This window comes from Solea solea, chromosome 18 (genome assembly GCF_958295425.1).
Source record: "Solea solea chromosome 18, fSolSol10.1, whole genome shotgun sequence".
In the NCBI taxonomy this organism is placed as follows: domain Eukaryota; kingdom Metazoa; phylum Chordata; class Actinopteri; order Pleuronectiformes; family Soleidae; genus Solea; species Solea solea.
The window spans coordinates 12,822,010-12,844,742 of record NC_081151.1 but is presented as its reverse complement, the minus strand read 5'-3'; the positions used below and the strand labels follow the sequence as shown (position 1 = coordinate 12,844,742).

Sequence of the window (22,733 nt, the reverse complement as noted above, 5' to 3'; positions counted from 1 at the left end):
CAGCTCTCCAGTACTCCACCAATCCTGGTGTCCTTGGCAGGGTTTCCGTAGTGTAGTGGTCATCACGTTTGCTTCACACGCAAAAGGTCCTCGGTTCGAAACCGAGCGGAAACAATTTGCTTCCGCAGTGCATGTGATTCATTGAATGTGTGTATGTTAACTGATCCCAGTGAGAGCCTGTCACCTATCAAAATGTGACCTTTTGCTCCCTCCTGTCAAAGCACACATCTATTGCTATCAGGCTCATTGTATTTTGGCAAAATCTACAATCTCAGGCCTTTCCGAATGTAACTTTCATCTTTCCTTGGAAGAGATGTATGGTCTTCTTCATTATCTGAGTGAGGACCCCCTGGGGTAGGTATTCACTCTGACATGGGGTTCACTCTGAATGAGTGCACCTCTTGCAATGTCTGCCTGTTGGCTGGCAGCAAAAATAGACAGACCACGCCTCGTAATCGGTCGCCATGGCTCCCAGTCAGAAGGCGCAGTCCTCGTTAGTATAGTGGACAGTATCTCCGCCTGTCACGTTGAAGACCGGAGTTCGATTCCCCGACGGGGAGCTCTTTACTCTTGAAGTCCCATGGGACCTTCATATCAAAACTCGACCTGATGCCTCACCTGCGAGATAGTACGTCCGCTCCAGATTGGTGGGGTACAGCTCTCCAGTACTCCACCAATCCTGGTGTCCTTGGCAGGGTTTCCGTAGTGTAGTGGTCATCACGTTTGCTTCACACGCAAAAGGTCCTCGGTTCGAAACCGAGCGGAAACAATTTGCTTCCGCAGTGCATGTGATTCATTGAATGTGTGTATGTTAACTGATCCCAGTGAGAGCCTGTCACCTATCAAAATGTGACCTTTTGCTCCCTCCTGTCAAAGCACACATCTATTGCTATCAGGCTCATTGTATTTTGGCAAAATCTACAATCTCAGTTTTCCCACCAGGGTTTCCGTAGTGTAGTGGTCATCACGTTCGCCTAACACGCGAAAGGTCCTCGGCTCGAAGCCGAGCGGAAACAGCACTGTGTTTAAAGTCTCCATGGGTAAAACAAAATTTGCTCACCCTTGCCTTGATCAACAAATAATAGGATTGATGGACTTTGACAACCGCAACTACATTTCAAGTGCCTTTTCTCTATTTGTTAAGTAGATAACTCAAAGACTGAGAAACCTTGTACTTAAGTGGCAAACCATTGTGGTACAAGTCAGTAAATTAGCTTCACAGGTTCTCTGGCTGTTGCACTTTACAAACTGGAGACCACAGTCTGTCATGGTCAGTTGACCTGACTCATCCCATCCTTGCTGAAAGACCACAGTAAGGGCATTTGTCTTCTCAAGGCCATGACTTTGCGGGGGAGACCTGTCCTGAAGTGTACGATCTTTCTTTATTTTCATGGCCTCATCTGAAGGTTCCTGTTGGAGATGGCCTCATGGGGCCTTTCCGATTGTAACTTTCATCTTTCCTTGGAAGAGATGTATGGTCTTCTTCATTATCTGAGTGAGGACCCCCTGGGGTAGGTATTCACTCTGACATGGGGTTCACTCTGAATGAGTGCACCTCTTGCAATGTCTGCCTGTTGGCTGGCAGCAAAAATAGACAGACCACGCCTCGTAATCGGTCGCCATGGCTCCCAGTCAGAAGGCGCAGTCCTCGTTAGTATAGTGGACAGTATCTCCGCCTGTCACGTTGAAGACCGGAGTTCGATTCCCCGACGGGGAGCTCTTTACTCTTGAAGTCCCATGGGACCTTCATATCAAAACTCGACCTGATGCCTCACCTGCGAGATAGTACGTCCGCTCCAGATTGGTGGGGTACAGCTCTCCAGTACTCCACCAATCCTGGTGTCCTTGGCAGGGTTTCCGTAGTGTAGTGGTCATCACGTTTGCTTCACACGCAAAAGGTCCTCGGTTCGAAACCGAGCGGAAACAATTTGCTTCCGCAGTGCATGTGATTCATTGAATGTGTGTATGTTAACTGATCCCAGTGAGAGCCTGTCACCTATCAAAATGTGACCTTTTGCTCCCTCCTGTCAAAGCACACATCTATTGCTATCAGGCTCATTGTATTTTGGCAAAATCTACAATCTCAGTTTTCCCACCAGGGTTTCCGTAGTGTAGTGGTCATCACGTTCGCCTAACACGCGAAATGGTCAGTTGACCTGACTCATCCCATCCTTGCTGAAAGACCACAGTAAGGGCATTTGTCTTCTCAAGGCCATGACTTTGCGGGGGAGACCTGTCCTGAAGTGTACGATCTTTCTTTATTTTCATGGCCTCATCTGAAGGTTCCTGTTGGAGATGGCCTCATGGGGCCTTTCCGAATGTAACTTTCATCTTTCCTTGGAAGAGATGTATGGTCTTCTTCATTATCTGAGTGAGGACCCCCTGGGGTAGGTATTCACTCTGACATGGGGTTCACTCTGAATGAGTGCACCTCTTGCAATGTCTGCCTGTTGGCTGGCAGCAAAAATAGACAGACCACGCCTCGTAATCGGTCGCCATGGCTCCCAGTCAGAAGGCGCAGTCCTCGTTAGTATAGTGGACAGTATCTCCGCCTGTCACGCGGAAGACCGGGGTTCGATTCCCCGACGGGGAGCTCTTTACTCTTGAAGTCCCATGGGACCTTCATATCAAAACTCGACCTGATGCCTCACCTGCGAGATAGTACGTCTTCCAGATTGGTGGGGTACAGCTCTCCAGTACTCCACCAATCCTGGTGTCCTTGGCAGGGTTTCCGTAGTGTAGTGGTCATCACGTTTGCTTCACACGCAAAAGGTCCTCGGTTCGAAACCGAGCGGAAACAATTTGCTTCCGCAGTGCATGTGATTCATTGAATGTGTGTATGTTAACTGATCCCAGTGAGAGCCTGTCACCTATCAAAATGTGACCTTTTGCTCCCTCCTGTCAAAGCACACATCTATTGCTATCAGGCTCATTGTATTTTGGCAAAATCTACAATCTCAGTTTTCCCACCAGGGTTTCCGTAGTGTAGTGGTCATCACGTTCGCCTAACACGCGAAAGGTCCTCGGCTCGAAACCGAGCGGAAACAGCACTGTGTTTAAAGTCTCCATGGGTAAAAAAAAAATTGCTCACCCTTGCCTTGATCAACAAATAATAGGATTGATGGACTTTGACAACCGCAACTACATTTCAAGTGCCTTTTCTCTATTTGTTAAGTAGATAACTCAAAGACTGAGAAACCTTGTACTTAAGTGGCAAACCATTGTGGTACAAGTCAGTAAATTAGCTTCACAGGTTCTCTGGCTGTTGCACTTTACAAACTGGAGACCACAGTCTGTCATGGTCAGTTGACCTGACTCATCCCATCCTTGCTGAAAGACCACAGTAAGGGCATTTGTCTTCTCAAGGCCATGACTTTGCGGGGGAGACCTGTCCTGAAGTGTACGATCTTTCTTTATTTTCATGGCCTCATCTGAAGGTTCCTGTTGGAGATGGCCTCATGGGGCCTTTCCGATTGTAACTTTCATCTTTCCTTGGAAGAGATGTATGGTCTTCTTCATTATCTGAGTGAGGACCCCCTGGGGTAGGTATTCACTCTGACATGGGGTTCACTCTGAATGAGTGCACCTCTTGCAATGTCTGCCTGTTGGCTGGCAGCAAAAATAGACAGACCACGCCTCGTAATCGGTCGCCATGGCTCCCAGTCAGAAGGCGCAGTCCTCGTTAGTATAGTGGACAGTATCTCCGCCTGTCACGTTGAAGACCGGAGTTCGATTCCCCGACGGGGAGCTCTTTACTCTTGAAGTCCCATGGGACCTTCATATCAAAACTCGACCTGATGCCTCACCTGCGAGATAGTACGTCCGCTCCAGATTGGTGGGGTACAGCTCTCCAGTACTCCACCAATCCTGGTGTCCTTGGCAGGGTTTCCGTAGTGTAGTGGTCATCACGTTTGCTTCACACGCAAAAGGTCCTCGGTTCGAAACCGAGCGGAAACAATTTGCTTCCGCAGTGCATGTGATTCATTGAATGTGTGTATGTTAACTGATCCCAGTGAGAGCCTGTCACCTATCAAAATGTGACCTTTTGCTCCCTCCTGTCAAAGCACACATCTATTGCTATCAGGCTCATTGTATTTTGGCAAAATCTACAATCTCAGTTTTCCCACCAGGGTTTCCGTAGTGTAGTGGTCATCACGTTCGCCTAACACGCGAAATGGTCAGTTGACCTGACTCATCCCATCCTTGCTGAAAGACCACAGTAAGGGCATTTGTCTTCTCAAGGCCATGACTTTGCGGGGGAGACCTGTCCTGAAGTGTACGATCTTTCTTTATTTTCATGGCCTCATCTGAAGGTTCCTGTTGGAGATGGCCTCATGGGGCCTTTCCGAATGTAACTTTCATCTTTCCTTGGAAGAGATGTATGGTCTTCTTCATTATCTGAGTGAGGACCCCCTGGGGTAGGTATTCACTCTGACATGGGGTTCACTCTGAATGAGTGCACCTCTTGCAATGTCTGCCTGTTGGCTGGCAGCAAAAATAGACAGACCACGCCTCGTAATCGGTCGCCATGGCTCCCAGTCAGAAGGCGCAGTCCTCGTTAGTATAGTGGACAGTATCTCCGCCTGTCACGCGGAAGACCGGGGTTCGATTCCCCGACGGGGAGCTCTTTACTCTTGAAGTCCCATGGGACCTTCATATCAAAACTCGACCTGATGCCTCACCTGCGAGATAGTACGTCTTCCAGATTGGTGGGGTACAGCTCTCCAGTACTCCACCAATCCTGGTGTCCTTGGCAGGGTTTCCGTAGTGTAGTGGTCATCACGTTTGCTTCACACGCAAAAGGTCCTCGGTTCGAAACCGAGCGGAAACAATTTGCTTCCGCAGTGCATGTGATTCATTGAATGTGTGTATGTTAACTGATCCCAGTGAGAGCCTGTCACCTATCAAAATGTGACCTTTTGCTCCCTCCTGTCAAAGCACACATCTATTGCTATCAGGCTCATTGTATTTTGGCAAAATCTACAATCTCAGTTTTCCCACCAGGGTTTCCGTAGTGTAGTGGTCATCACGTTCGCCTAACACGCGAAAGGTCCTCGGCTCGAAACCGAGCGGAAACAGCACTGTGTTTAAAGTCTCCATGGGTAAAAAAAAAATTGCTCACCCTTGCCTTGATCAACAAATAATAGGATTGATGGACTTTGACAACCGCAACTACATTTCAAGTGCCTTTTCTCTATTTGTTAAGTAGATAACTCAAAGACTGAGAAACCTTGTACTTAAGTGGCAAACCATTGTGGTACAAGTCAGTAAATTAGCTTCACAGGTTCTCTGGCTGTTGCACTTTACAAACTGGAGACCACAGTCTGTCATGGTCAGTTGACCTGACTCATCCCATCCTTGCTGAAAGACCACAGTAAGGGCATTTGTCTTCTCAAGGCCATGACTTTGCGGGGGAGACCTGTCCTGAAGTGTACGATCTTTCTTTATTTTCATGGCCTCATCTGAAGGTTCCTGTTGGAGATGGCCTCATGGGGCCTTTCCGAATGTAACTTTCATCTTTCCTTGGAAGAGATGTATGGTCTTCTTCATTATCTGAGTGAGGACCCCCTGGGGTAGGTATTCACTCTGACATGGGGTTCACTCTGAATGAGTGCACCTCTTGCAATGTCTGCCTGTTGGCTGGCAGCAAAAATAGACAGACCACGCCTCGTAATCGTTGGCCATGGCTCCCAGTCAGAAGGCGCAGTCCTCGTTAGTATAGTGGACAGTATCTCCGCCTGTCACGCGGAAGACTGGGGTTCGATTCCCCGACGGGGAGCTCTTTACTCTTGAAGTCCCATGGGACCTTCATATCAAAACTCGACCTGATGCCTCACCTGCGAGATAGTACGTCTTCCAGATTGGTGGGGTACAGCTCTCCAGTACTCCACCAATCCTGGTGTCCTTGGCAGGGTTTCCGTAGTGTAGTGGTCATCACGTTTGCTTCACACGCAAAAGGTCCTCGGTTCGAAACCGAGCGGAAACAATTTGCTTCCGCAGTGCATGTGATTCATTGAATGTGTGTATGTTAACTGATCCCAGTGAGAGCCTGTCACCTATCAAAATGTGACCTTTTGCTCCCTCCTGTCAAAGCACACATCTATTGCTATCAGGCTCATTGTATTTTGGCAAAATCTACAATCTCAGTTTTCCCACCAGGGTTTCCGTAGTGTAGTGGTCATCACGTTCGCCTAACACGCGAAAGGTCCTCGGCTCGAAACCGAGCGGAAACAGCACTGTGTTTAAAGTCTCCATGGGTAAAAAAAAATTTGCTCACCCTTGCCTTGATCAACAAATAATAGGATTGATGGACTTTGACAACCGCAACTACATTTCAAGTGCCTTTTCTCTATTTGTTAAGTAGATAACTCAAAGACTGAGAAACCTTGTACTTAAGTGGCAAACCATTGTGGTACAAGTCAGTAAATTAGCTTCACAGGTTCTCTGGCTGTTGCACTTTACAAACTGGAGACCACAGTCTGTCATGGTCAGTTGACCTGACTCATCCCATCCTTGCTGAAAGACCACAGTAAGGGCATTTGTCTTCTCAAGGCCATGACTTTGCGGGGGAGACCTGTCCTGAAGTGTACGATCTTTCTTTATTTTCATGGCCTCATCTGAAGGTTCCTGTTGGAGATGGCCTCATGGGGCCTTTCCGAATGTAACTTTCATCTTTCCTTGGAAGAGATGTATGGTCTTCTTCATTATCTGAGTGAGGACCCCCTGGGGTAGGTATTCACTCTGACATGGGGTTCACTCTGAATGAGTGCACCTCTTGCAATGTCTGCCTGTTGGCTGGCAGCAAAATAGACAGACCACGCCTCGTAATCGGTGGCCATGGCTCCCAGTCAGAAGGCGCAGTCCTCGTTAGTATAGTGGACAGTATCTCCGCCTGTCACGCGGAAGACCGGGGTTCGATTCCCCGACGGGGAGCTCTTTACTCTTGAAGTCCCATGGGACCTTCATATCAAAACTCGACCTGATGCCTCACCTGCGAGATAGTACGTCCGCTCCAGATTGGTGGGGTACAGCTCTCCAGTACTCCACCAATCCTGGTGTCCTTGGCAGGGTTTCCGTAGTGTAGTGGTCATCACGTTTGCTTCACACGCAAAAGGTCCTCGGTTCGAAACCGAGCGGAAACAATTTGCTTCCGCAGTGCATGTGATTCATTGAATGTGTGTATGTTAACTGATCCCAGTGAGAGCCTGTCACCTATCAAAATGTGACCTTTTGCTCCCTCCTGTCAAAGCACACATCTATTGCTATCAGGCTCATTGTATTTTGGCAAAATCTACAATCTCAGGCCTTTCCGAATGTAACTTTCATCTTTCCTTGGAAGAGATGTATGGTCTTCTTCATTATCTGAGTGAGGACCCCCTGGGGTAGGTATTCACTCTGACATGGGGTTCACTCTGAATGAGTGCACCTCTTGCAATGTCTGCCTGTTGGCTGGCAGCAAAAATAGACAGACCACGCCTCGTAATCGGTCGCCATGGCTCCCAGTCAGAAGGCGCAGTCCTCGTTAGTATAGTGGACAGTATCTCCGCCTGTCACGCGGAAGACCGGGGTTCGATTCCCCGACGGGGAGCTCTTTACTCTTGAAGTCCCATGGGACCTTCATATCAAAACTCGACCTGATGCCTCACCTGCGAGATAGTACGTCTGCTCCACATTGGTGGGGTACAGCTCTCCAGTACTCCACCAATCCTGGTGTCCTTGGCAGGGTTTCCGTAGTGTAGTGGTCATCACGTTTGCTTCACACGCAAAAGGTCCTCGGTTCGAAACCGAGCGGAAACAATTTGCTTCCGCAGTGCATGTGATTCATTGAATGTGTGTATGTTAACTGATCCCAGTGAGAGCCTGTCACCTATCAAAATGTGACCTTTTGCTCCCTCCTGTCAAAGCACACATCTATTGCTATCAGGCTCATTGTATTTTGGCAAAATCTACAATCTCAGTTTTCCCACCAGGGTTTCCGTAGTGTAGTGGTCATCACGTTCGCCTAACACGCGAAAGGTCCTCGGCTCGAAACCGAGCGGAAACAGCACTGTGTTTAAAGTCTCCATGGGTAAAACAAAATTTGCTCACCCTTGCCTTGATCAACAAATAATAGGATTGATGGACTTTGACAACCGCAACTACATTTCAAGTGCCTTTTCTCTATTTGTTAAGTAGATAACTCAAAGACTGAGAAACCTTGTACTTAAGTGGCAAACCATTGTGGTACAAGTCAGTAAATTAGCTTCACAGGTTCTCTGGCTGTTGCACTTTACAAACTGGAGACCACAGTCTGTCATGGTCAGTTGACCTGACTCATCCCATCCTTGCTGAAAGACCACAGTAAGGGCATTTGTCTTCTCAAGGCCATGACTTTGCGGGGGAGACCTGTCCTGAAGTGTACGATCTTTCTTTATTTTCATGGCCTCATCTGAAGGTTCCTGTTGGAGATGGCCTCATGGGGCCTTTCCGAATGTAACTTTCATCTTTCCTTGGAAGAGATGTATGGTCTTCTTCATTATCTGAGTGAGGACCCCCTGGGGTAGGTATTCACTCTGACATGGGGTTCACTCTGAATGAGTGCACCTCTTGCAATGTCTGCCTGTTGGCTGGCAGCAAAAATAGACAGACCACGCCTCGTAATCGGTGGCCATGGCTCCGAGTCAGAAGGCGCAGTCCTCGTTAGTATAGTGGACAGTATCTCCGCCTGTCACGCGGAAGACCGTGGTTCGATTCCCCGACGGGGAGCTCTTTACTCTTGAAGTCCCATGGGACCTTCATATCAAAACTCGACCTGATGCCTCACCTGCGAGATAGTACGTCTGCTCCACATTGGTGGGGTACAGCTCTCCAGTACTCCACCAATCCTGGTGTCCTTGGCAGGGTTTCCGTAGTGTAGTGGTCATCACGTTTGCTTCACACGCAAAAGGTCCTCGGTTCGAAACCGAGCGGAAACAATTTGCTTCTGCAGTGCATGTGATACATTGAATGTGTGTATGTTAACTGATCCCAGTGAGAGCCTGTCACCTATCAAAATGTGACCTTTTGCTCCCTCCTGTCAAAGCACACATCTATTGCTATCAGGCTCATTGTATTTTGGCAAAATCTACAATCTCAGTTTTCCCACCAGGGTTTCCGTAGTGTAGTGGTCATCACGTTCGCCTAACACGCGAAAGGTCCTCGGCTCGAAACCGAGCGGAAACAGCACTGTGTTTAAAATCTCCGTGGGTAAAAAAAAATTTGCTCACCCTTGCCTTGATCAACAAATAATAGGATTGATGGACTTTGACAACCGCAACTACATTTCAAGTGCCTTTTCTCTATTTGTTAAGTAGATAACTCAAAGACTGAGAAACCTTGTACTTAAGTGGCAAACCATTGTGGTACAAGTCAGTAAATTAGCTTCACAGGTTCTCTGGCTGTTGCACTTTACAAACTGGAGACCACAGTCTGTCATGGTCAGTTGACCTGACTCATCCCATCCTTGCTGAAAGACCACAGTAAGGGCATTTGTCTTCTCAAGGCCATGACTTTGCGGGGGAGACCTGTCCTGAAGTGTACGATCTTTCTTTATTTTCATGGCCTCATCTGAAGGTTCCTGTTGGAGATGGCCTCATGGGGCCTTTCCGAATGTAACTTTCATCTTTCCTTGGAAGGGATGTATGGTCTTCTTCATTATCTGAGTGAGGACCCCCTGGGGTAGGTATTCACTCTGACATGGGGTTCACTCTGAATGAGTGCACCTCTTGCAATGTCTGCCTGTTGGCTGGCAGCAAAAATAGACAGACCACGCCTCGTAATCGGTGGCCATGGCTCCCAGTCAGAAGGCGCAGTCCTCGTTAGTATAGTGGACAGTATCTCCGCCTGTCACGCGGAAGACCGGGGTTCGATTCCCCGACGGGGAGCTCTTTACTCTTGAAGTCCCATGGGACCTTCATATCAAAACTCGACCTGATGCCTCACCTGCGAGATAGTACGTCTGCTCCACATTGGTGGGGTACAGCTCTCCAGTACTCCACCAATCCTGGTGTCCTTGGCAGGGTTTCCGTAGTGTAGTGGTCATCACGTTTGCTTCACACGCAAAAGGTCCTCGGTTCGAAACCGAGCGGAAACAATTTGCTACCGCAGTGCATGTGATTCATTGAATGTGTGTATGTTAACTGATCCCAGTGAGAGCCTGTCACCTATCAAAATGTGACCTTTTGCTCCCTCCTGTCAAAGCACACATCTATTGCTATCAGGCTCATTGTATTTTGGCAAAATCTACAATCTCAGTTTTCCCACCAGGGTTTCCGTAGTGTAGTGGTCATCACGTTCGCCTAACACGCGAAAGGTCCTCGGCTCGAAACCGAGCGGAAACAGCACTGTGTTTAAAGTCTCCATGGGTAAAAAAAAATTTGCTCACCCTTGCCTTGATCAACAAATAATAGGATTGATGGACTTTGACAACCGCAACTACATTTCAAGTGCCTTTTCTCTATTTGTTAAGTAGATAACTCAAAGACTGAGAAACCTTGTACTTAAGTGGCAAACCATTGTGGTACAAGTCAGTAAATTAGCTTCACAGGTTCTCTGGCTGTTGCACTTTACAAACTGGAGACCACAGTCTGTCATGGTCAGTTGACCTGACTCATCCCATCCTTGCTGAAAGACCACAGTAAGGGCATTTGTCTTCTCAAGGCCATGACTTTGCGGGGGAGACCTGTCCTGAAGTGTACGATCTTTCTTTATTTTCATGGCCTCATCTGAAGGTTCCTGTTGGAGATGGCCTCATGGGGCCTTTCCGAATGTAACTTTCATCTTTCCTTGGAAGAGATGTATGGTCTTCTTCATTATCTGAGTGAGGACCCCCTGGGGTAGGTATTCACTCTGACATGGGGTTCACTCTGAATGAGTGCACCTCTTGCAATGTCTGCCTGTTGGCTGGCAGCAAAAATAGACAGACCACGCCTCGTAATCGGTGGCCATGGCTCCGAGTCAGAAGGCGCAGTCCTCGTTAGTATAGTGGACAGTATCTCCGCCTGTCACGCGGAAGACCGTGGTTCGATTCCCCGACGGGGAGCTCTTTACTCTTGAAGTCCCATGGGACCTTCATATCAAAACTCGACCTGATGCCTCACCTGCGAGATAGTACGTCTGCTCCACATTGGTGGGGTACAGCTCTCCAGTACTCCACCAATCCTGGTGTCCTTGGCAGGGTTTCCGTAGTGTAGTGGTCATCACGTTTGCTTCACACGCAAAAGGTCCTCGGTTCGAAACCGAGCGGAAACAATTTGCTTCTGCAGTGCATGTGATACATTGAATGTGTGTATGTTAACTGATCCCAGTGAGAGCCTGTCACCTATCAAAATGTGACCTTTTGCTCCCTCCTGTCAAAGCACACATCTATTGCTATCAGGCTCATTGTATTTTGGCAAAATCTACAATCTCAGTTTTCCCACCAGGGTTTCCGTAGTGTAGTGGTCATCACGTTCGCCTAACACGCGAAAGGTCCTCGGCTCGAAACCGAGCGGAAACAGCACTGTGTTTAAAATCTCCGTGGGTAAAAAAAAATTTGCTCACCCTTGCCTTGATCAACAAATAATAGGATTGATGGACTTTGACAACCGCAACTACATTTCAAGTGCCTTTTCTCTATTTGTTAAGTAGATAACTCAAAGACTGAGAAACCTTGTACTTAAGTGGCAAACCATTGTGGTACAAGTCAGTAAATTAGCTTCACAGGTTCTCTGGCTGTTGCACTTTACAAACTGGAGACCACAGTCTGTCATGGTCAGTTGACCTGACTCATCCCATCCTTGCTGAAAGACCACAGTAAGGGCATTTGTCTTCTCAAGGCCATGACTTTGCGGGGGAGACCTGTCCTGAAGTGTACGATCTTTCTTTATTTTCATGGCCTCATCTGAAGGTTCCTGTTGGAGATGGCCTCATGGGGCCTTTCCGAATGTAACTTTCATCTTTCCTTGGAAGGGATGTATGGTCTTCTTCATTATCTGAGTGAGGACCCCCTGGGGTAGGTATTCACTCTGACATGGGGTTCACTCTGAATGAGTGCACCTCTTGCAATGTCTGCCTGTTGGCTGGCAGCAAAAATAGACAGACCACGCCTCGTAATCGGTGGCCATGGCTCCCAGTCAGAAGGCGCAGTCCTCGTTAGTATAGTGGACAGTATCTCCGCCTGTCACGCGGAAGACCGGGGTTCGATTCCCCGACGGGGAGCTCTTTACTCTTGAAGTCCCATGGGACCTTCATATCAAAACTCGACCTGATGCCTCACCTGCGAGATAGTACGTCTGCTCCACATTGGTGGGGTACAGCTCTCCAGTACTCCACCAATCCTGGTGTCCTTGGCAGGGTTTCCGTAGTGTAGTGGTCATCACGTTTGCTTCACACGCAAAAGGTCCTCGGTTCGAAACCGAGCGGAAACAATTTGCTACCGCAGTGCATGTGATTCATTGAATGTGTGTATGTTAACTGATCCCAGTGAGAGCCTGTCACCTATCAAAATGTGACCTTTTGCTCCCTCCTGTCAAAGCACACATCTATTGCTATCAGGCTCATTGTATTTTGGCAAAATCTACAATCTCAGTTTTCCCACCAGGGTTTCCGTAGTGTAGTGGTCATCACGTTCGCCTAACACGCGAAAGGTCCTCGGCTCGAAACCGAGCGGAAACAGCACTGTGTTTAAAGTCTCCATGGGTAAAACAAAATTTGCTCACCCTTGCCTTGATCAACAAATAATAGGATTGATGGACTTTGACAACCGCAACTACATTTCAAGTGCCTTTTCTCTATTTGTTAAGTAGATAACTCAAAGACTGAGAAACCTTGTACTTAAGTGGCAAACCATTGTGGTACAAGTCAGTAAATTAGCTTCACAGGTTCTCTGGCTGTTGCACTTTACAAACTGGAGACCACAGTCTGTCATGGTCAGTTGACCTGACTCATCCCATCCTTGCTGAAAGACCACAGTAAGGGCATTTGTCTTCTCAAGGCCATGACTTTGCGGGGGAGACCTGTCCTGAAGTGTACGATCTTTCTTTATTTTCATGGCCTCATCTGAAGGTTCCTGTTGGAGATGGCCTCATGGGGCCTTTCCGAATGTAACTTTCATCTTTCCTTGGAAGAGATGTATGGTCTTCTTCATTATCTGAGTGAGGACCCCCTGGGGTAGGTATTCACTCTGACATGGGGTTCACTCTGAATGAGTGCACCTCTTGCAATGTCTGCCTGTTGGCTGGCAGCAAAAATAGACAGACCACGCCTCGTAATCGGTGGCCATGGCTCCCAGTCAGAAGGCGCAGTCCTCGTTAGTATAGTGGACAGTATCTCCGCCTGTCACGCGGAAGACCGGGGTTCGATTCCCCGACGGGGAGCTCTTTACTCTTGAAGTCCCATGGGACCTTCATATCAAAACTCGACCTGATGCCTCACCTGCGAGATAGTACGTCTTCCAGATTGGTGGGGTACAGCTCTCCAGTACTCCACCAATCCTGGTGTCCTTGGCAGGGTTTCCGTAGTGTAGTGGTCATCACGTTTGCTTCACACGCAAAAGGTCCTCGGTTCGAAACCGAGCGGAAACAATTTGCTTCCGCAGTGCATGTGATTCATTGAATGTGTGTATGTTAACTGATCCCAGTGAGAGCCTGTCACCTATCAAAATGTGACCTTTTGCTCCCTCCTGTCAAAGCACACATCTATTGCTATCAGGCTCATTGTATTTTGGCAAAATCTACAATCTCAGTTTTCCCACCAGGGTTTCCGTAGTGTAGTGGTCATCACGTTCGCCTAACACGCGAAAGGTCCTCGGCTCGAAACCGAGCGGAAACAGCACTGTGTTTAAAGTCTCCGTGGGTAAAAAAAATTTGCTCACCCTTGCCTTGATCAACAAATAATAGGATTGATGGACTTTGACAACCGCAACTACATTTCAAGTGCCTTTTCTCTATTTGTTAAGTAGATAACTCAAAGACTGAGAAACCTTGTACTTAAGTGGCAAACCATTGTGGTACAAGTCAGTAAATTAGCTTCACAGGTTCTCTGGCTGTTGCACTTTACAAACTGGAGACCACAGTCTGTCATGGTCAGTTGACCTGACTCATCCCATCCTTGCTGAAAGACCACAGTAAGGGCATTTGTCTTCTCAAGGCCATGACTTTGCGGGGGAGACCTGTCCTGAAGTGTACGATCTTTCTTTATTTTCATGGCCTCATCTGAAGGTTCCTGTTGGAGATGGCCTCATGGGGCCTTTCCGAATGTAACTTTCATCTTTCCTTGGAAGAGATGTATGGTCTTCTTCATTATCTGAGTGAGGACCCCCTGGGGTAGGTATTCACTCTGACATGGGGTTCACTCTGAATGAGTGCACCTCTTGCAATGTCTGCCTGTTGGCTGGCAGCAAAAATAGACAGACCACGCCTCGTAATCGGTGGCCATGGCTCCCAGTCAGAAGGCGCAGTCCTCGTTAGTATAGTGGACAGTATCTCCGCCTGTCACGCGGAAGACCGTGGTTCGATTCCCCGACGGGGAGCTCTTTACTCTTGAAGTCCCATGGGACCTTCATATCAAAACTCGACCTGATGCCTCACCTGCGAGATAGTACGTCTGCTCCACATTGGTGGGGTACAGCTCTCCAGTACTCCACCAATCCTGGTGTCCTTGGCAGGGTTTCCGTAGTGTAGTGGTCATCACGTTTGCTTCACACGCAAAAGGTCCTCGGTTCGAAACCGAGCGGAAACAATTTGCTTCCGCAGTGCATGTGATTCATTGAATGTGTGTATGTTAACTGATCCCAGTGAGAGCCTGTCACCTATCAAAATGTGACCTTTTGCTCCCTCCTGTCAAAGCACACATCTATTGCTATCAGGCTCATTGTATTTTGGCAAAATCTACAATCTCAGTTTTCCCACCAGGGTTTCCGTAGTGTAGTGGTCATCACGTTCGCCTAACACGCGAAAGGTCCTCGGCTCGAAACCGAGCGGAAACAGCACTGTGTTTAAAGTCTCCATGGGTAAAAAAAAATTTGCTCACCCTTGCCTTGATCAACAAATAATAGGATTGATGGACTTTGACAACCGCAACTACATTTCAAGTGCCTTTTCTCTATTTGTTAAGTAGATAACTCAAAGACTGAGAAACCTTGTACTTAAGTGGCAAACCATTGTGGTACAAGTCAGTAAATTAGCTTCACAGGTTCTCTGGCTGTTGCACTTTACAAACTGGAGACCACAGTCTGTCATGGTCAGTTGACCTGACTCATCCCATCCTTGCTGAAAGACCACAGTAAGGGCATTTGTCTTCTCAAGGCCATGACTTTGCGGGGGAGACCTGTCCTGAAGTGTACGATCTTTCTTTATTTTCATGGCCTCATCTGAAGGTTCCTGTTGGAGATGGCCTCATGGGGCCTTTCCGAATGTAACTTTCATCTTTCCTTGGAAGAGATGTATGGTCTTCTTCATTATCTGAGTGAGGACCCCCTGGGGTAGGTATTCACTCTGACATGGGGTTCACTCTGAATGAGTGCACCTCTTGCAATGTCTGCCTGTTGGCTGGCAGCAAAAATAGACAGACCACGCCTCGTAATCGGTCGCCATGGCTCCCAGTCAGAAGGCGCAGTCCTCGTTAGTAAAGTGGACAGTATCTCCGCCTGTCACGCGGAAGACCGGGGTTCGATTCCCCGACGGGGAGCTCTTTACTCTTGAAGTCCCATGGGACCTTCATATCAAAACTCGACCTGATGCCTCACCTGCGAGATAGTACGTCCGCTCCAGATTGGTGGGGTACAGCTCTCCAGTACTCCACCAATCCTGGTGTCCTTGGCAGGGTTTCCGTAGTGTAGTGGTCATCACGTTTGCTTCACACGCAAAAGGTCCTCGGTTCGAAACCGAGCGGAAACAATTTGCTTCCGCAGTGCATGTGATTCATTGAATGTGTGTATGTTAACTGATCCCAGTGAGAGCCTGTCACCTATCAAAATGTGACCTTTTGCTCCCTCCTGTCAAAGCACACATCTATTGCTATCAGGCTCATTGTATTTTGGCAAAATCTACAATCTCAGTTTTCCCACCAGGGTTTCCGTAGTGTAGTGGTCATCACGTTCGCCTAACACGCGAAAGGTCCTCGGCTCGAAACCGAGCGGAAACAGCACTGTGTTTAACGTCTCCATGGGTAAAAAAAAAATTGCTCACCCTTGCCTTGATCAACAAATAATAGGATTGATGGACTTTGACAACCGCAACTACATTTCAAGTGCCTTTTCTCTATTTGTTAAGTAGATAACTCAAAGACTGAGAAACCTTGTACTTAAGTGGCAAACCATTGTGGTACAAGTCAGTAAATTAGCTTCACAGGTTCTCTGGCTGTTGCACTTTACAAACTGGAGACCACAGTCTGTCATGGTCAGTTGACCTGACTCATCCCATCCTTGCTGAAAGACCACAGTAAGGGCATTTGTCTTCTCAAGGCCATGACTTTGCGGGGGAGACCTGTCCTGAAGTGTACGATCTTTCTTTATTTTCATGGCCTCATCTGAAGGTTCCTGTTGGAGATGGCCTCATGGGGCCTTTCCGAATGTAACTTTCATCTTTCCTTGGAAGAGATGTATGGTCTTCTTCATTATCTGAGTGAGGACCCCCTGGGGTAGGTATTCACTCTGACATGGGGTTCACTCTGAATGAGTGCACCTCTTGCAATGTCTGCCTGTTGGCTGGCAGCAAAAATAGACAGACCACGCCTCGTAATCGGTCGCCATGGCTCCCAGTCAGAAGGCGCAGTCCTCGTTAGTATAGTGGACAGTATCTCCGCCTGTCACGCGGAAGACCGGGGTTCGATTCCCCGACGGGGAGCTCTTTACTCTTGAAGTCCCATGGGACCTTCATATCAAAACTCGACCTGATGCCTCACCTGCGAGATAGTACGTCTGCTCCACATTGGTGGGGTACAGCTCTCCAGTACTCCACCAATCCTGGTGTCCTTGGCAGGGTTTCCGTAGTGTAGTGGTCATCACGTTTGCTTCACACGCAAAAGGTCCTCGGTTCGAAACCGAGCAGAAACAATTTGCTTCCGCAGTGCATGTGATTCATTGAATGTGTGTATGTTAACTGATCCCAGTGAGAGCCTGTCACCTATCAAAATGTGACCTTTTGCTCCCTCCTGTCAAAGCACACATCTATTGCTATCAGGCTCATTGTATTTTGGCAAAATCTACAATCTCAGTTTTCCCACCAGGGTTTCCGTAGTGTAGTGGTCATCACGTTCGCCTAACACGCGAAAGGTCCTCGGCTCGAAACCGAGCGGAAACAGCACTGTGTTTAAAGTCTCCATGGGTAAAACAAAATTTGCTCACCCTTGCCTTGATCAACAAATAATAGGATTGATGGACTTTGACAACCGCAACTACATTTCAAGTGCCTTTTCTCTATTTGTTAAGTAGATAACTCAAAGACTGAGAAACCTTGTACTTAAGTGGCAAACCATTGTGGTACAAGTCAGTAAATTAGCTTCACAGGTTCTCTGGCTGTTGCACTTTACAAACTGGAGACCACAGTCTGTCATGGTCAGTTGACCTGACTCATCCCATCCTTGCTGAAAGACCACAGTAAGGGCATTTGTCTTCTCAAGGCCATGACTTTGCGGGGGAGACCTGTCCTGAAGTGTACGATCTTTCTTTATTTTCATGGCCTCATCTGAAGGTTCCTGTTGGAGATGGCCTCATGGGGCCTTTCCGAATGTAACTTTCATCTTTCCTTGGAAGAGATGTATGGTCTTCTTCATTATCTGAGTGAGGACCCCCTGGGGTAGGTATTCACTCTGACATGGGGTTCACTCTGAATGAGTGCACCTCTTGCAATGTCTGCCTGTTGGCTGGCAGCAAAAATAGACAGACCACGCCTCGTAATCGGTGGCCATGGCTCCCAGTCAGAAGGCGCAGTCCTCGTTAGTATAGTGGACAGTATCTCCGCCTGTCACGCGGAAGACCGGGGTTCGATTCCCCGACGGGGAGCTCTTTACTCTTGAAGTCCCATGGGACCTTCATATCAAAACTCGACCTGATGCCTCACCTGCGAGATAGTACGTCTTCCAGATTGGTGGGGTACAGCTCTCCAGTACTCCACCAATCCTGGTGTCCTTGGCAGGGTTTCCGTAGTGTAGTGGTCATCACGTTTGCTTCACACGCAAAAGGTCCTCGGTTCGAAACCGAGCGGAAACAATTTGCTTCCGCAGTGCATGTGATTCATTGAATGTGTGTATGTTAACTGATCCCAGTGAGAGCCTGTCACCTATCAAAATGTGACCTTTTGCTCCCTCCTGTCAAAGCACACATCTATTGCTATCAGGCTCATTGTATTTTGGCAAAATCTACAATCTCAGTTTTCCCACCAGGGTTTCCGTAGTGTAGTGGTCATCACGTTCGCCTAACACGCGAAAGGTCCTCGGCTCGAAACCGAGCGGAAACAGCACTGTGTTTAAAGTCTCCATGGGTAAAAAAAAAAATTTGCTCACCCTTGCCTTGATCAACAAATAATAGGATTGATGGACTTTGACAACCGCAACTACATTTCAAGTGCCTTTTCTCTATTTGTTAAGTAGATAACTCAAAGACTGAGAAACCTTGTACTTAAGTGGCAAACCATTGTGGTACAAGTCAGTAAATTAGCTTCACAGGTTCTCTGGCTGTTGCACTTTACAAACTGGAGACCACAGTCTGTCATGGTCAGTTGACCTGACTCATCCCATCCTTGCTGAAAGACCACAGTAAGGGCATTTGTCTTCTCAAGGCCATGACTTTGCGGGGGAGACCTGTCCTGAAGTGTACGATCTTTCTTTATTTTCATGGCCTCATCTGAAGGTTCCTGTTGGAGATGGCCTCATGGGGCCTTTCCGAATGTAACTTTCATCTTTCCTTGGAAGAGATGTATGGTCTTCTTCATTATCTGAGTGAGGACCCCCTGGGGTAGGTATTCACTCTGACATGGGGTTCACTCTGAATGAGTGCACCTCTTGCAATGTCTGCCTGTTGGCTGGCAGCAAAAATAGACAGACCACGCCTCGTAATCGGTGGCCATGGCTCCCAGTCAGAAGGCGCAGTCCTCGTTAGTATAGTGGACAGTATCTCCGCCTGTCACGCGGAAGACCGTGGTTCGATTCCCCGACGGGGAGCTCTTTACTCTTGAAGTCCCATGGGACCTTCATATCAAAACTCGACCTGATGCCTCACCTGCGAGATAGTACGTCTGCTCCACATTGGTGGGGTACAGCTCTCCAGTACTCCACCAATCCTGGTGTCCTTGGCAGGGTTTCCGTAGTGTAGTGGTCATCACGTTTGCTTCACACGCAAAAGGTCCTCGGTTCGAAACCGAGCGGAAACAATTTGCTTCCGCAGTGCATGTGATTCATTGAATGTGTGTATGTTAACTGATCCCAGTGAGAGCCTGTCACCTATCAAAATGTGACCTTTTGCTCCCTCCTGTCAAAGCACACATCTATTGCTATCAGGCTCATTGTATTTTGGCAAAATCTACAATCTCAGTTTTCCCACCAGGGTTTCCGTAGTGTAGTGGTCATCACGTTCGCCTAACACGCGAAAGGTCCTCGGCTCGAAACCGAGCGGAAACAGCACTGTGTTTAAAGTCTCCATGGGTAAAAAAAAATTTGCTCACCCTTGCCTTGATCAACAAATAATAGGATTGATGGACTTTGACAACCGCAACTACATTTCAAGTGCCTTTTCTCTATTTGTTAAGTAGATAACTCAAAGACTGAGAAACCTTGTACTTAAGTGGCAAACCATTGTGGTACAAGTCAGTAAATTAGCTTCACAGGTTCTCTGGCTGTTGCACTTTACAAACTGGAGACCACAGTCTGTCATGGTCAGTTGACCTGACTCATCCCATCCTTGCTGAAAGACCACAGTAAGGGCATTTGTCTTCTCAAGGCCATGACTTTGCGGGGGAGACCTGTCCTGAAGTGTACGATCTTTCTTTATTTTCATGGCCTCATCTGAAGGTTCCTGTTGGAGATGGCCTCATGGGGCCTTTCCGAATGTAACTTTCATCTTTCCTTGGAAGAGATGTATGGTCTTCTTCATTATCTGAGTGAGGACCCCCTGGGGTAGGTATTCACTCTGACATGGGGTTCACTCTGAATGAGTGCACCTCTTGCAATGTCTGCCTGTTGGCTGGCAGCAAAAATAGACAGACCACGCCTCGTAATCGGTCGCCATGGCTCCCAGTCAGAAGGCGCAGTCCTCGTTAGTAAAGTGGACAGTATCTCCGCCTGTCACGCGGAAGACCGGGGTTCGATTCCCCGACGGGGAGCTCTTTACTCTTGAAGTCCCATGGGACCTTCATATCAAAACTCGACCTGATGCCTCACCTGCGAGATAGTACGTCCGCTCCAGATTGGTGGGGTACAGCTCTCCAGTACTCCACCAATCCTGGTGTCCTTGGCAGGGTTTCCGTAGTGTAGTGGTCATCACGTTTGCTTCACACGCAAAAGGTCCTCGGTTCGAAACCGAGCGGAAACAATTTGCTTCCGCAGTGCATGTGATTCATTGAATGTGTGTATGTTAACTGATCCCAGTGAGAGCCTGTCACCTATCAAAATGTGACCTTTTGCTCCCTCCTGTCAAAGCACACATCTATTGCTATCAGGCTCATTGTATTTTGGCAAAATCTACAATCTCAGTTTTCCCACCAGGGTTTCCGTAGTGTAGTGGTCATCACGTTCGCCTAACACGCGAAAGGTCCTCGGCTCGAAACCGAGCGGAAACAGCACTGTGTTTAACGTCTCCATGGGTAAAAAAAAAATTGCTCACCCTTGCCTTGATCAACAAATAATAGGATTGATGGACTTTGACAACCGCAACTACATTTCAAGTGCCTTTTCTCTATTTGTTAAGTAGATAACTCAAAGACTGAGAAACCTTGTACTTAAGTGGCAAACCATTGTGGTACAAGTCAGTAAATTAGCTTCACAGGTTCTCTGGCTGTTGCACTTTACAAACTGGAGACCACAGTCTGTCATGGTCAGTTGACCTGACTCATCCCATCCTTGCTGAAAGACCACAGTAAGGGCATTTGTCTTCTCAAGGCCATGACTTTGCGGGGGAGACCTGTCCTGAAGTGTACGATCTTTCTTTATTTTCATGGCCTCATCTGAAGGTTCCTGTTGGAGATGGCCTCATGGGGCCTTTCCGAATGTAACTTTCATCTTTCCTTGGAAGAGATGTATGGTCTTCTTCATTATCTGAGTGAGGACCCCCTGGGGTAGGTATTCACTCTGACATGGGGTTCACTCTGAATGAGTGCACCTCTTGCAATGTCTGCCTGTTGGCTGGCAGCAAAAATAGACAGACCACGCCTCGTAATCGGTCGCCATGGCTCCCAGTCAGAAGGCGCAGTCCTCGTTAGTATAGTGGACAGTATCTCCGCCTGTCACGCGGAAGACCGGGGTTCGATTCCCCGACGGGGAGCTCTTTACTCTTGAAGTCCCATGGGACCTTCATATCAAAACTCGACCTGATGCCTCACCTGCGAGATAGTACGTCTGCTCCACATTGGTGGGGTACAGCTCTCCAGTACTCCACCAATCCTGGTGTCCTTGGCAGGGTTTCCGTAGTGTAGTGGTCATCACGTTTGCTTCACACGCAAAAGGTCCTCGGTTCGAAACCGAGCAGAAACAATTTGCTTCCGCAGTGCATGTGATTCATTGAATGTGTGTATGTTAACTGATCCCAGTGAGAGCCTGTCACCTATCAAAATGTGACCTTTTGCTCCCTCCTGTCAAAGCACACATCTATTGCTATCAGGCTCATTGTATTTTGGCAAAATCTACAATCTCAGTTTTCCCACCAGGGTTTCCGTAGTGTAGTGGTCATCACGTTCGCCTAACACGCGAAAGGTCCTCGGCTCGAAACCGAGCGGAAACAGCACTGTGTTTAAAGTCTCCATGGGTAAAACAAAATTTGCTCACCCTTGCCTTGATCAACAAATAATAGGATTGATGGACTTTGACAACCGCAACTACATTTCAAGTGCCTTTTCTCTATTTGTTAAGTAGATAACTCAAAGACTGAGAAACCTTGTACTTAAGTGGCAAACCATTGTGGTACAAGTCAGTAAATTAGCTTCACAGGTTCTCTGGCTGTTGCACTTTACAAACTGGAGACCACAGTCTGTCATGGTCAGTTGACCTGACTCATCCCATCCTTGCTGAAAGACCACAGTAAGGGCATTTGTCTTCTCAAGGCCATGACTTTGCGGGGGAGACCTGTCCTGAAGTGTACGATCTTTCTTTATTTTCATGGCCTCATCTGAAGGTTCCTGTTGGAGATGGCCTCATGGGGCCTTTCCGAATGTAACTTTCATCTTTCCTTGGAAGAGATGTATGGTCTTCTTCATTATCTGAGTGAGGACCCCCTGGGGTAGGTATTCACTCTGACATGGGGTTCACTCTGAATGAGTGCACCTCTTGCAATGTCTGCCTGTTGGCTGGCAGCAAAAATAGACAGACCACGCCTCGTAATCGGTGGCCATGGCTCCCAGTCAGAAGGCGCAGTCCTCGTTAGTATAGTGGACAGTATCTCCGCCTGTCACGCGGAAGACCGGGGTTCGATTCCCCGACGGGGAGCTCTTTACTCTTGAAGTCCCATGGGACCTTCATATCAAAACTCGACCTGATGCCTCACCTGCGAGATAGTAAGTCCGCTCCAGATTGGTGGGGTACAGCTCTCCAGT

General features: G+C 48.0%; 50 non-coding genes across 50 annotated transcripts; all 50 read left to right on the top strand.

Annotated features, from left to right (window-relative positions):
• Nucleotides 1–41: 41 nt before the first annotated feature.
• Nucleotides 42–114, top strand: trnav-cac (transfer RNA valine (anticodon CAC)). Its single transcript has one exon. It is a non-coding gene; the product is annotated as a tRNA-Val (tRNA).
• A 582-nt stretch (nucleotides 115–696) lies between these two features.
• On the top strand, nucleotides 697–769 carry trnav-cac (transfer RNA valine (anticodon CAC)). Its single transcript has one exon. It is a non-coding gene; the product is annotated as a tRNA-Val (tRNA).
• Nucleotides 770–943: 174 nt separating this feature from the next.
• trnav-aac (transfer RNA valine (anticodon AAC)) lies at nucleotides 944–1,016 on the top strand. Its single transcript has one exon. It is a non-coding gene; the product is annotated as a tRNA-Val (tRNA).
• An 837-nt stretch (nucleotides 1,017–1,853) lies between these two features.
• Nucleotides 1,854–1,926, top strand: trnav-cac (transfer RNA valine (anticodon CAC)). Its single transcript has one exon. It is a non-coding gene; the product is annotated as a tRNA-Val (tRNA).
• Nucleotides 1,927–2,521: 595 nt separating this feature from the next.
• On the top strand, nucleotides 2,522–2,593 carry trnad-guc (transfer RNA aspartic acid (anticodon GUC)). The gene has a single exon. It is a non-coding gene; the product is annotated as a tRNA-Asp (tRNA).
• Nucleotides 2,594–2,727: 134 nt separating this feature from the next.
• On the top strand, nucleotides 2,728–2,800 carry trnav-cac (transfer RNA valine (anticodon CAC)). The gene has a single exon. It is a non-coding gene; the product is annotated as a tRNA-Val (tRNA).
• A 174-nt stretch (nucleotides 2,801–2,974) lies between these two features.
• On the top strand, nucleotides 2,975–3,047 carry trnav-aac (transfer RNA valine (anticodon AAC)). Its single transcript has one exon. It is a non-coding gene; the product is annotated as a tRNA-Val (tRNA).
• Nucleotides 3,048–3,884: 837 nt separating this feature from the next.
• On the top strand, nucleotides 3,885–3,957 carry trnav-cac (transfer RNA valine (anticodon CAC)). The gene has a single exon. It is a non-coding gene; the product is annotated as a tRNA-Val (tRNA).
• A 595-nt stretch (nucleotides 3,958–4,552) lies between these two features.
• Nucleotides 4,553–4,624, top strand: trnad-guc (transfer RNA aspartic acid (anticodon GUC)). The gene has a single exon. It is a non-coding gene; the product is annotated as a tRNA-Asp (tRNA).
• Nucleotides 4,625–4,758: 134 nt separating this feature from the next.
• On the top strand, nucleotides 4,759–4,831 carry trnav-cac (transfer RNA valine (anticodon CAC)). Its single transcript has one exon. It is a non-coding gene; the product is annotated as a tRNA-Val (tRNA).
• Nucleotides 4,832–5,005: 174 nt separating this feature from the next.
• trnav-aac (transfer RNA valine (anticodon AAC)) lies at nucleotides 5,006–5,078 on the top strand. The gene has a single exon. It is a non-coding gene; the product is annotated as a tRNA-Val (tRNA).
• A 629-nt stretch (nucleotides 5,079–5,707) lies between these two features.
• Nucleotides 5,708–5,779, top strand: trnad-guc (transfer RNA aspartic acid (anticodon GUC)). Its single transcript has one exon. It is a non-coding gene; the product is annotated as a tRNA-Asp (tRNA).
• Nucleotides 5,780–5,913: 134 nt separating this feature from the next.
• Nucleotides 5,914–5,986, top strand: trnav-cac (transfer RNA valine (anticodon CAC)). The gene has a single exon. It is a non-coding gene; the product is annotated as a tRNA-Val (tRNA).
• A 174-nt stretch (nucleotides 5,987–6,160) lies between these two features.
• trnav-aac (transfer RNA valine (anticodon AAC)) lies at nucleotides 6,161–6,233 on the top strand. The gene has a single exon. It is a non-coding gene; the product is annotated as a tRNA-Val (tRNA).
• A 628-nt stretch (nucleotides 6,234–6,861) lies between these two features.
• Nucleotides 6,862–6,933, top strand: trnad-guc (transfer RNA aspartic acid (anticodon GUC)). The gene has a single exon. It is a non-coding gene; the product is annotated as a tRNA-Asp (tRNA).
• Nucleotides 6,934–7,069: 136 nt separating this feature from the next.
• On the top strand, nucleotides 7,070–7,142 carry trnav-cac (transfer RNA valine (anticodon CAC)). Its single transcript has one exon. It is a non-coding gene; the product is annotated as a tRNA-Val (tRNA).
• A 374-nt stretch (nucleotides 7,143–7,516) lies between these two features.
• trnad-guc (transfer RNA aspartic acid (anticodon GUC)) lies at nucleotides 7,517–7,588 on the top strand. Its single transcript has one exon. It is a non-coding gene; the product is annotated as a tRNA-Asp (tRNA).
• Nucleotides 7,589–7,724: 136 nt separating this feature from the next.
• trnav-cac (transfer RNA valine (anticodon CAC)) lies at nucleotides 7,725–7,797 on the top strand. The gene has a single exon. It is a non-coding gene; the product is annotated as a tRNA-Val (tRNA).
• A 174-nt stretch (nucleotides 7,798–7,971) lies between these two features.
• Nucleotides 7,972–8,044, top strand: trnav-aac (transfer RNA valine (anticodon AAC)). The gene has a single exon. It is a non-coding gene; the product is annotated as a tRNA-Val (tRNA).
• An 837-nt stretch (nucleotides 8,045–8,881) lies between these two features.
• Nucleotides 8,882–8,954, top strand: trnav-cac (transfer RNA valine (anticodon CAC)). The gene has a single exon. It is a non-coding gene; the product is annotated as a tRNA-Val (tRNA).
• A 174-nt stretch (nucleotides 8,955–9,128) lies between these two features.
• On the top strand, nucleotides 9,129–9,201 carry trnav-aac (transfer RNA valine (anticodon AAC)). Its single transcript has one exon. It is a non-coding gene; the product is annotated as a tRNA-Val (tRNA).
• Nucleotides 9,202–9,830: 629 nt separating this feature from the next.
• Nucleotides 9,831–9,902, top strand: trnad-guc (transfer RNA aspartic acid (anticodon GUC)). The gene has a single exon. It is a non-coding gene; the product is annotated as a tRNA-Asp (tRNA).
• A 136-nt stretch (nucleotides 9,903–10,038) lies between these two features.
• On the top strand, nucleotides 10,039–10,111 carry trnav-cac (transfer RNA valine (anticodon CAC)). The gene has a single exon. It is a non-coding gene; the product is annotated as a tRNA-Val (tRNA).
• A 174-nt stretch (nucleotides 10,112–10,285) lies between these two features.
• trnav-aac (transfer RNA valine (anticodon AAC)) lies at nucleotides 10,286–10,358 on the top strand. The gene has a single exon. It is a non-coding gene; the product is annotated as a tRNA-Val (tRNA).
• An 837-nt stretch (nucleotides 10,359–11,195) lies between these two features.
• trnav-cac (transfer RNA valine (anticodon CAC)) lies at nucleotides 11,196–11,268 on the top strand. Its single transcript has one exon. It is a non-coding gene; the product is annotated as a tRNA-Val (tRNA).
• Nucleotides 11,269–11,442: 174 nt separating this feature from the next.
• trnav-aac (transfer RNA valine (anticodon AAC)) lies at nucleotides 11,443–11,515 on the top strand. Its single transcript has one exon. It is a non-coding gene; the product is annotated as a tRNA-Val (tRNA).
• A 629-nt stretch (nucleotides 11,516–12,144) lies between these two features.
• Nucleotides 12,145–12,216, top strand: trnad-guc (transfer RNA aspartic acid (anticodon GUC)). Its single transcript has one exon. It is a non-coding gene; the product is annotated as a tRNA-Asp (tRNA).
• A 136-nt stretch (nucleotides 12,217–12,352) lies between these two features.
• trnav-cac (transfer RNA valine (anticodon CAC)) lies at nucleotides 12,353–12,425 on the top strand. The gene has a single exon. It is a non-coding gene; the product is annotated as a tRNA-Val (tRNA).
• Nucleotides 12,426–12,599: 174 nt separating this feature from the next.
• trnav-aac (transfer RNA valine (anticodon AAC)) lies at nucleotides 12,600–12,672 on the top strand. Its single transcript has one exon. It is a non-coding gene; the product is annotated as a tRNA-Val (tRNA).
• A 629-nt stretch (nucleotides 12,673–13,301) lies between these two features.
• Nucleotides 13,302–13,373, top strand: trnad-guc (transfer RNA aspartic acid (anticodon GUC)). The gene has a single exon. It is a non-coding gene; the product is annotated as a tRNA-Asp (tRNA).
• Nucleotides 13,374–13,507: 134 nt separating this feature from the next.
• On the top strand, nucleotides 13,508–13,580 carry trnav-cac (transfer RNA valine (anticodon CAC)). Its single transcript has one exon. It is a non-coding gene; the product is annotated as a tRNA-Val (tRNA).
• A 174-nt stretch (nucleotides 13,581–13,754) lies between these two features.
• trnav-aac (transfer RNA valine (anticodon AAC)) lies at nucleotides 13,755–13,827 on the top strand. Its single transcript has one exon. It is a non-coding gene; the product is annotated as a tRNA-Val (tRNA).
• An 836-nt stretch (nucleotides 13,828–14,663) lies between these two features.
• On the top strand, nucleotides 14,664–14,736 carry trnav-cac (transfer RNA valine (anticodon CAC)). The gene has a single exon. It is a non-coding gene; the product is annotated as a tRNA-Val (tRNA).
• Nucleotides 14,737–14,910: 174 nt separating this feature from the next.
• trnav-aac (transfer RNA valine (anticodon AAC)) lies at nucleotides 14,911–14,983 on the top strand. The gene has a single exon. It is a non-coding gene; the product is annotated as a tRNA-Val (tRNA).
• Nucleotides 14,984–15,820: 837 nt separating this feature from the next.
• trnav-cac (transfer RNA valine (anticodon CAC)) lies at nucleotides 15,821–15,893 on the top strand. Its single transcript has one exon. It is a non-coding gene; the product is annotated as a tRNA-Val (tRNA).
• Nucleotides 15,894–16,067: 174 nt separating this feature from the next.
• Nucleotides 16,068–16,140, top strand: trnav-aac (transfer RNA valine (anticodon AAC)). The gene has a single exon. It is a non-coding gene; the product is annotated as a tRNA-Val (tRNA).
• Nucleotides 16,141–16,769: 629 nt separating this feature from the next.
• trnad-guc (transfer RNA aspartic acid (anticodon GUC)) lies at nucleotides 16,770–16,841 on the top strand. The gene has a single exon. It is a non-coding gene; the product is annotated as a tRNA-Asp (tRNA).
• A 136-nt stretch (nucleotides 16,842–16,977) lies between these two features.
• On the top strand, nucleotides 16,978–17,050 carry trnav-cac (transfer RNA valine (anticodon CAC)). The gene has a single exon. It is a non-coding gene; the product is annotated as a tRNA-Val (tRNA).
• A 174-nt stretch (nucleotides 17,051–17,224) lies between these two features.
• Nucleotides 17,225–17,297, top strand: trnav-aac (transfer RNA valine (anticodon AAC)). Its single transcript has one exon. It is a non-coding gene; the product is annotated as a tRNA-Val (tRNA).
• Nucleotides 17,298–17,926: 629 nt separating this feature from the next.
• trnad-guc (transfer RNA aspartic acid (anticodon GUC)) lies at nucleotides 17,927–17,998 on the top strand. The gene has a single exon. It is a non-coding gene; the product is annotated as a tRNA-Asp (tRNA).
• A 134-nt stretch (nucleotides 17,999–18,132) lies between these two features.
• On the top strand, nucleotides 18,133–18,205 carry trnav-cac (transfer RNA valine (anticodon CAC)). The gene has a single exon. It is a non-coding gene; the product is annotated as a tRNA-Val (tRNA).
• Nucleotides 18,206–18,379: 174 nt separating this feature from the next.
• Nucleotides 18,380–18,452, top strand: trnav-aac (transfer RNA valine (anticodon AAC)). The gene has a single exon. It is a non-coding gene; the product is annotated as a tRNA-Val (tRNA).
• Nucleotides 18,453–19,291: 839 nt separating this feature from the next.
• On the top strand, nucleotides 19,292–19,364 carry trnav-cac (transfer RNA valine (anticodon CAC)). The gene has a single exon. It is a non-coding gene; the product is annotated as a tRNA-Val (tRNA).
• Nucleotides 19,365–19,538: 174 nt separating this feature from the next.
• On the top strand, nucleotides 19,539–19,611 carry trnav-aac (transfer RNA valine (anticodon AAC)). The gene has a single exon. It is a non-coding gene; the product is annotated as a tRNA-Val (tRNA).
• Nucleotides 19,612–20,448: 837 nt separating this feature from the next.
• trnav-cac (transfer RNA valine (anticodon CAC)) lies at nucleotides 20,449–20,521 on the top strand. Its single transcript has one exon. It is a non-coding gene; the product is annotated as a tRNA-Val (tRNA).
• Nucleotides 20,522–20,695: 174 nt separating this feature from the next.
• trnav-aac (transfer RNA valine (anticodon AAC)) lies at nucleotides 20,696–20,768 on the top strand. Its single transcript has one exon. It is a non-coding gene; the product is annotated as a tRNA-Val (tRNA).
• A 629-nt stretch (nucleotides 20,769–21,397) lies between these two features.
• Nucleotides 21,398–21,469, top strand: trnad-guc (transfer RNA aspartic acid (anticodon GUC)). Its single transcript has one exon. It is a non-coding gene; the product is annotated as a tRNA-Asp (tRNA).
• Nucleotides 21,470–21,605: 136 nt separating this feature from the next.
• Nucleotides 21,606–21,678, top strand: trnav-cac (transfer RNA valine (anticodon CAC)). The gene has a single exon. It is a non-coding gene; the product is annotated as a tRNA-Val (tRNA).
• Nucleotides 21,679–21,852: 174 nt separating this feature from the next.
• trnav-aac (transfer RNA valine (anticodon AAC)) lies at nucleotides 21,853–21,925 on the top strand. The gene has a single exon. It is a non-coding gene; the product is annotated as a tRNA-Val (tRNA).
• Nucleotides 21,926–22,554: 629 nt separating this feature from the next.
• trnad-guc (transfer RNA aspartic acid (anticodon GUC)) lies at nucleotides 22,555–22,626 on the top strand. Its single transcript has one exon. It is a non-coding gene; the product is annotated as a tRNA-Asp (tRNA).
• Nucleotides 22,627–22,733: the final 107 nt, after the last annotated feature.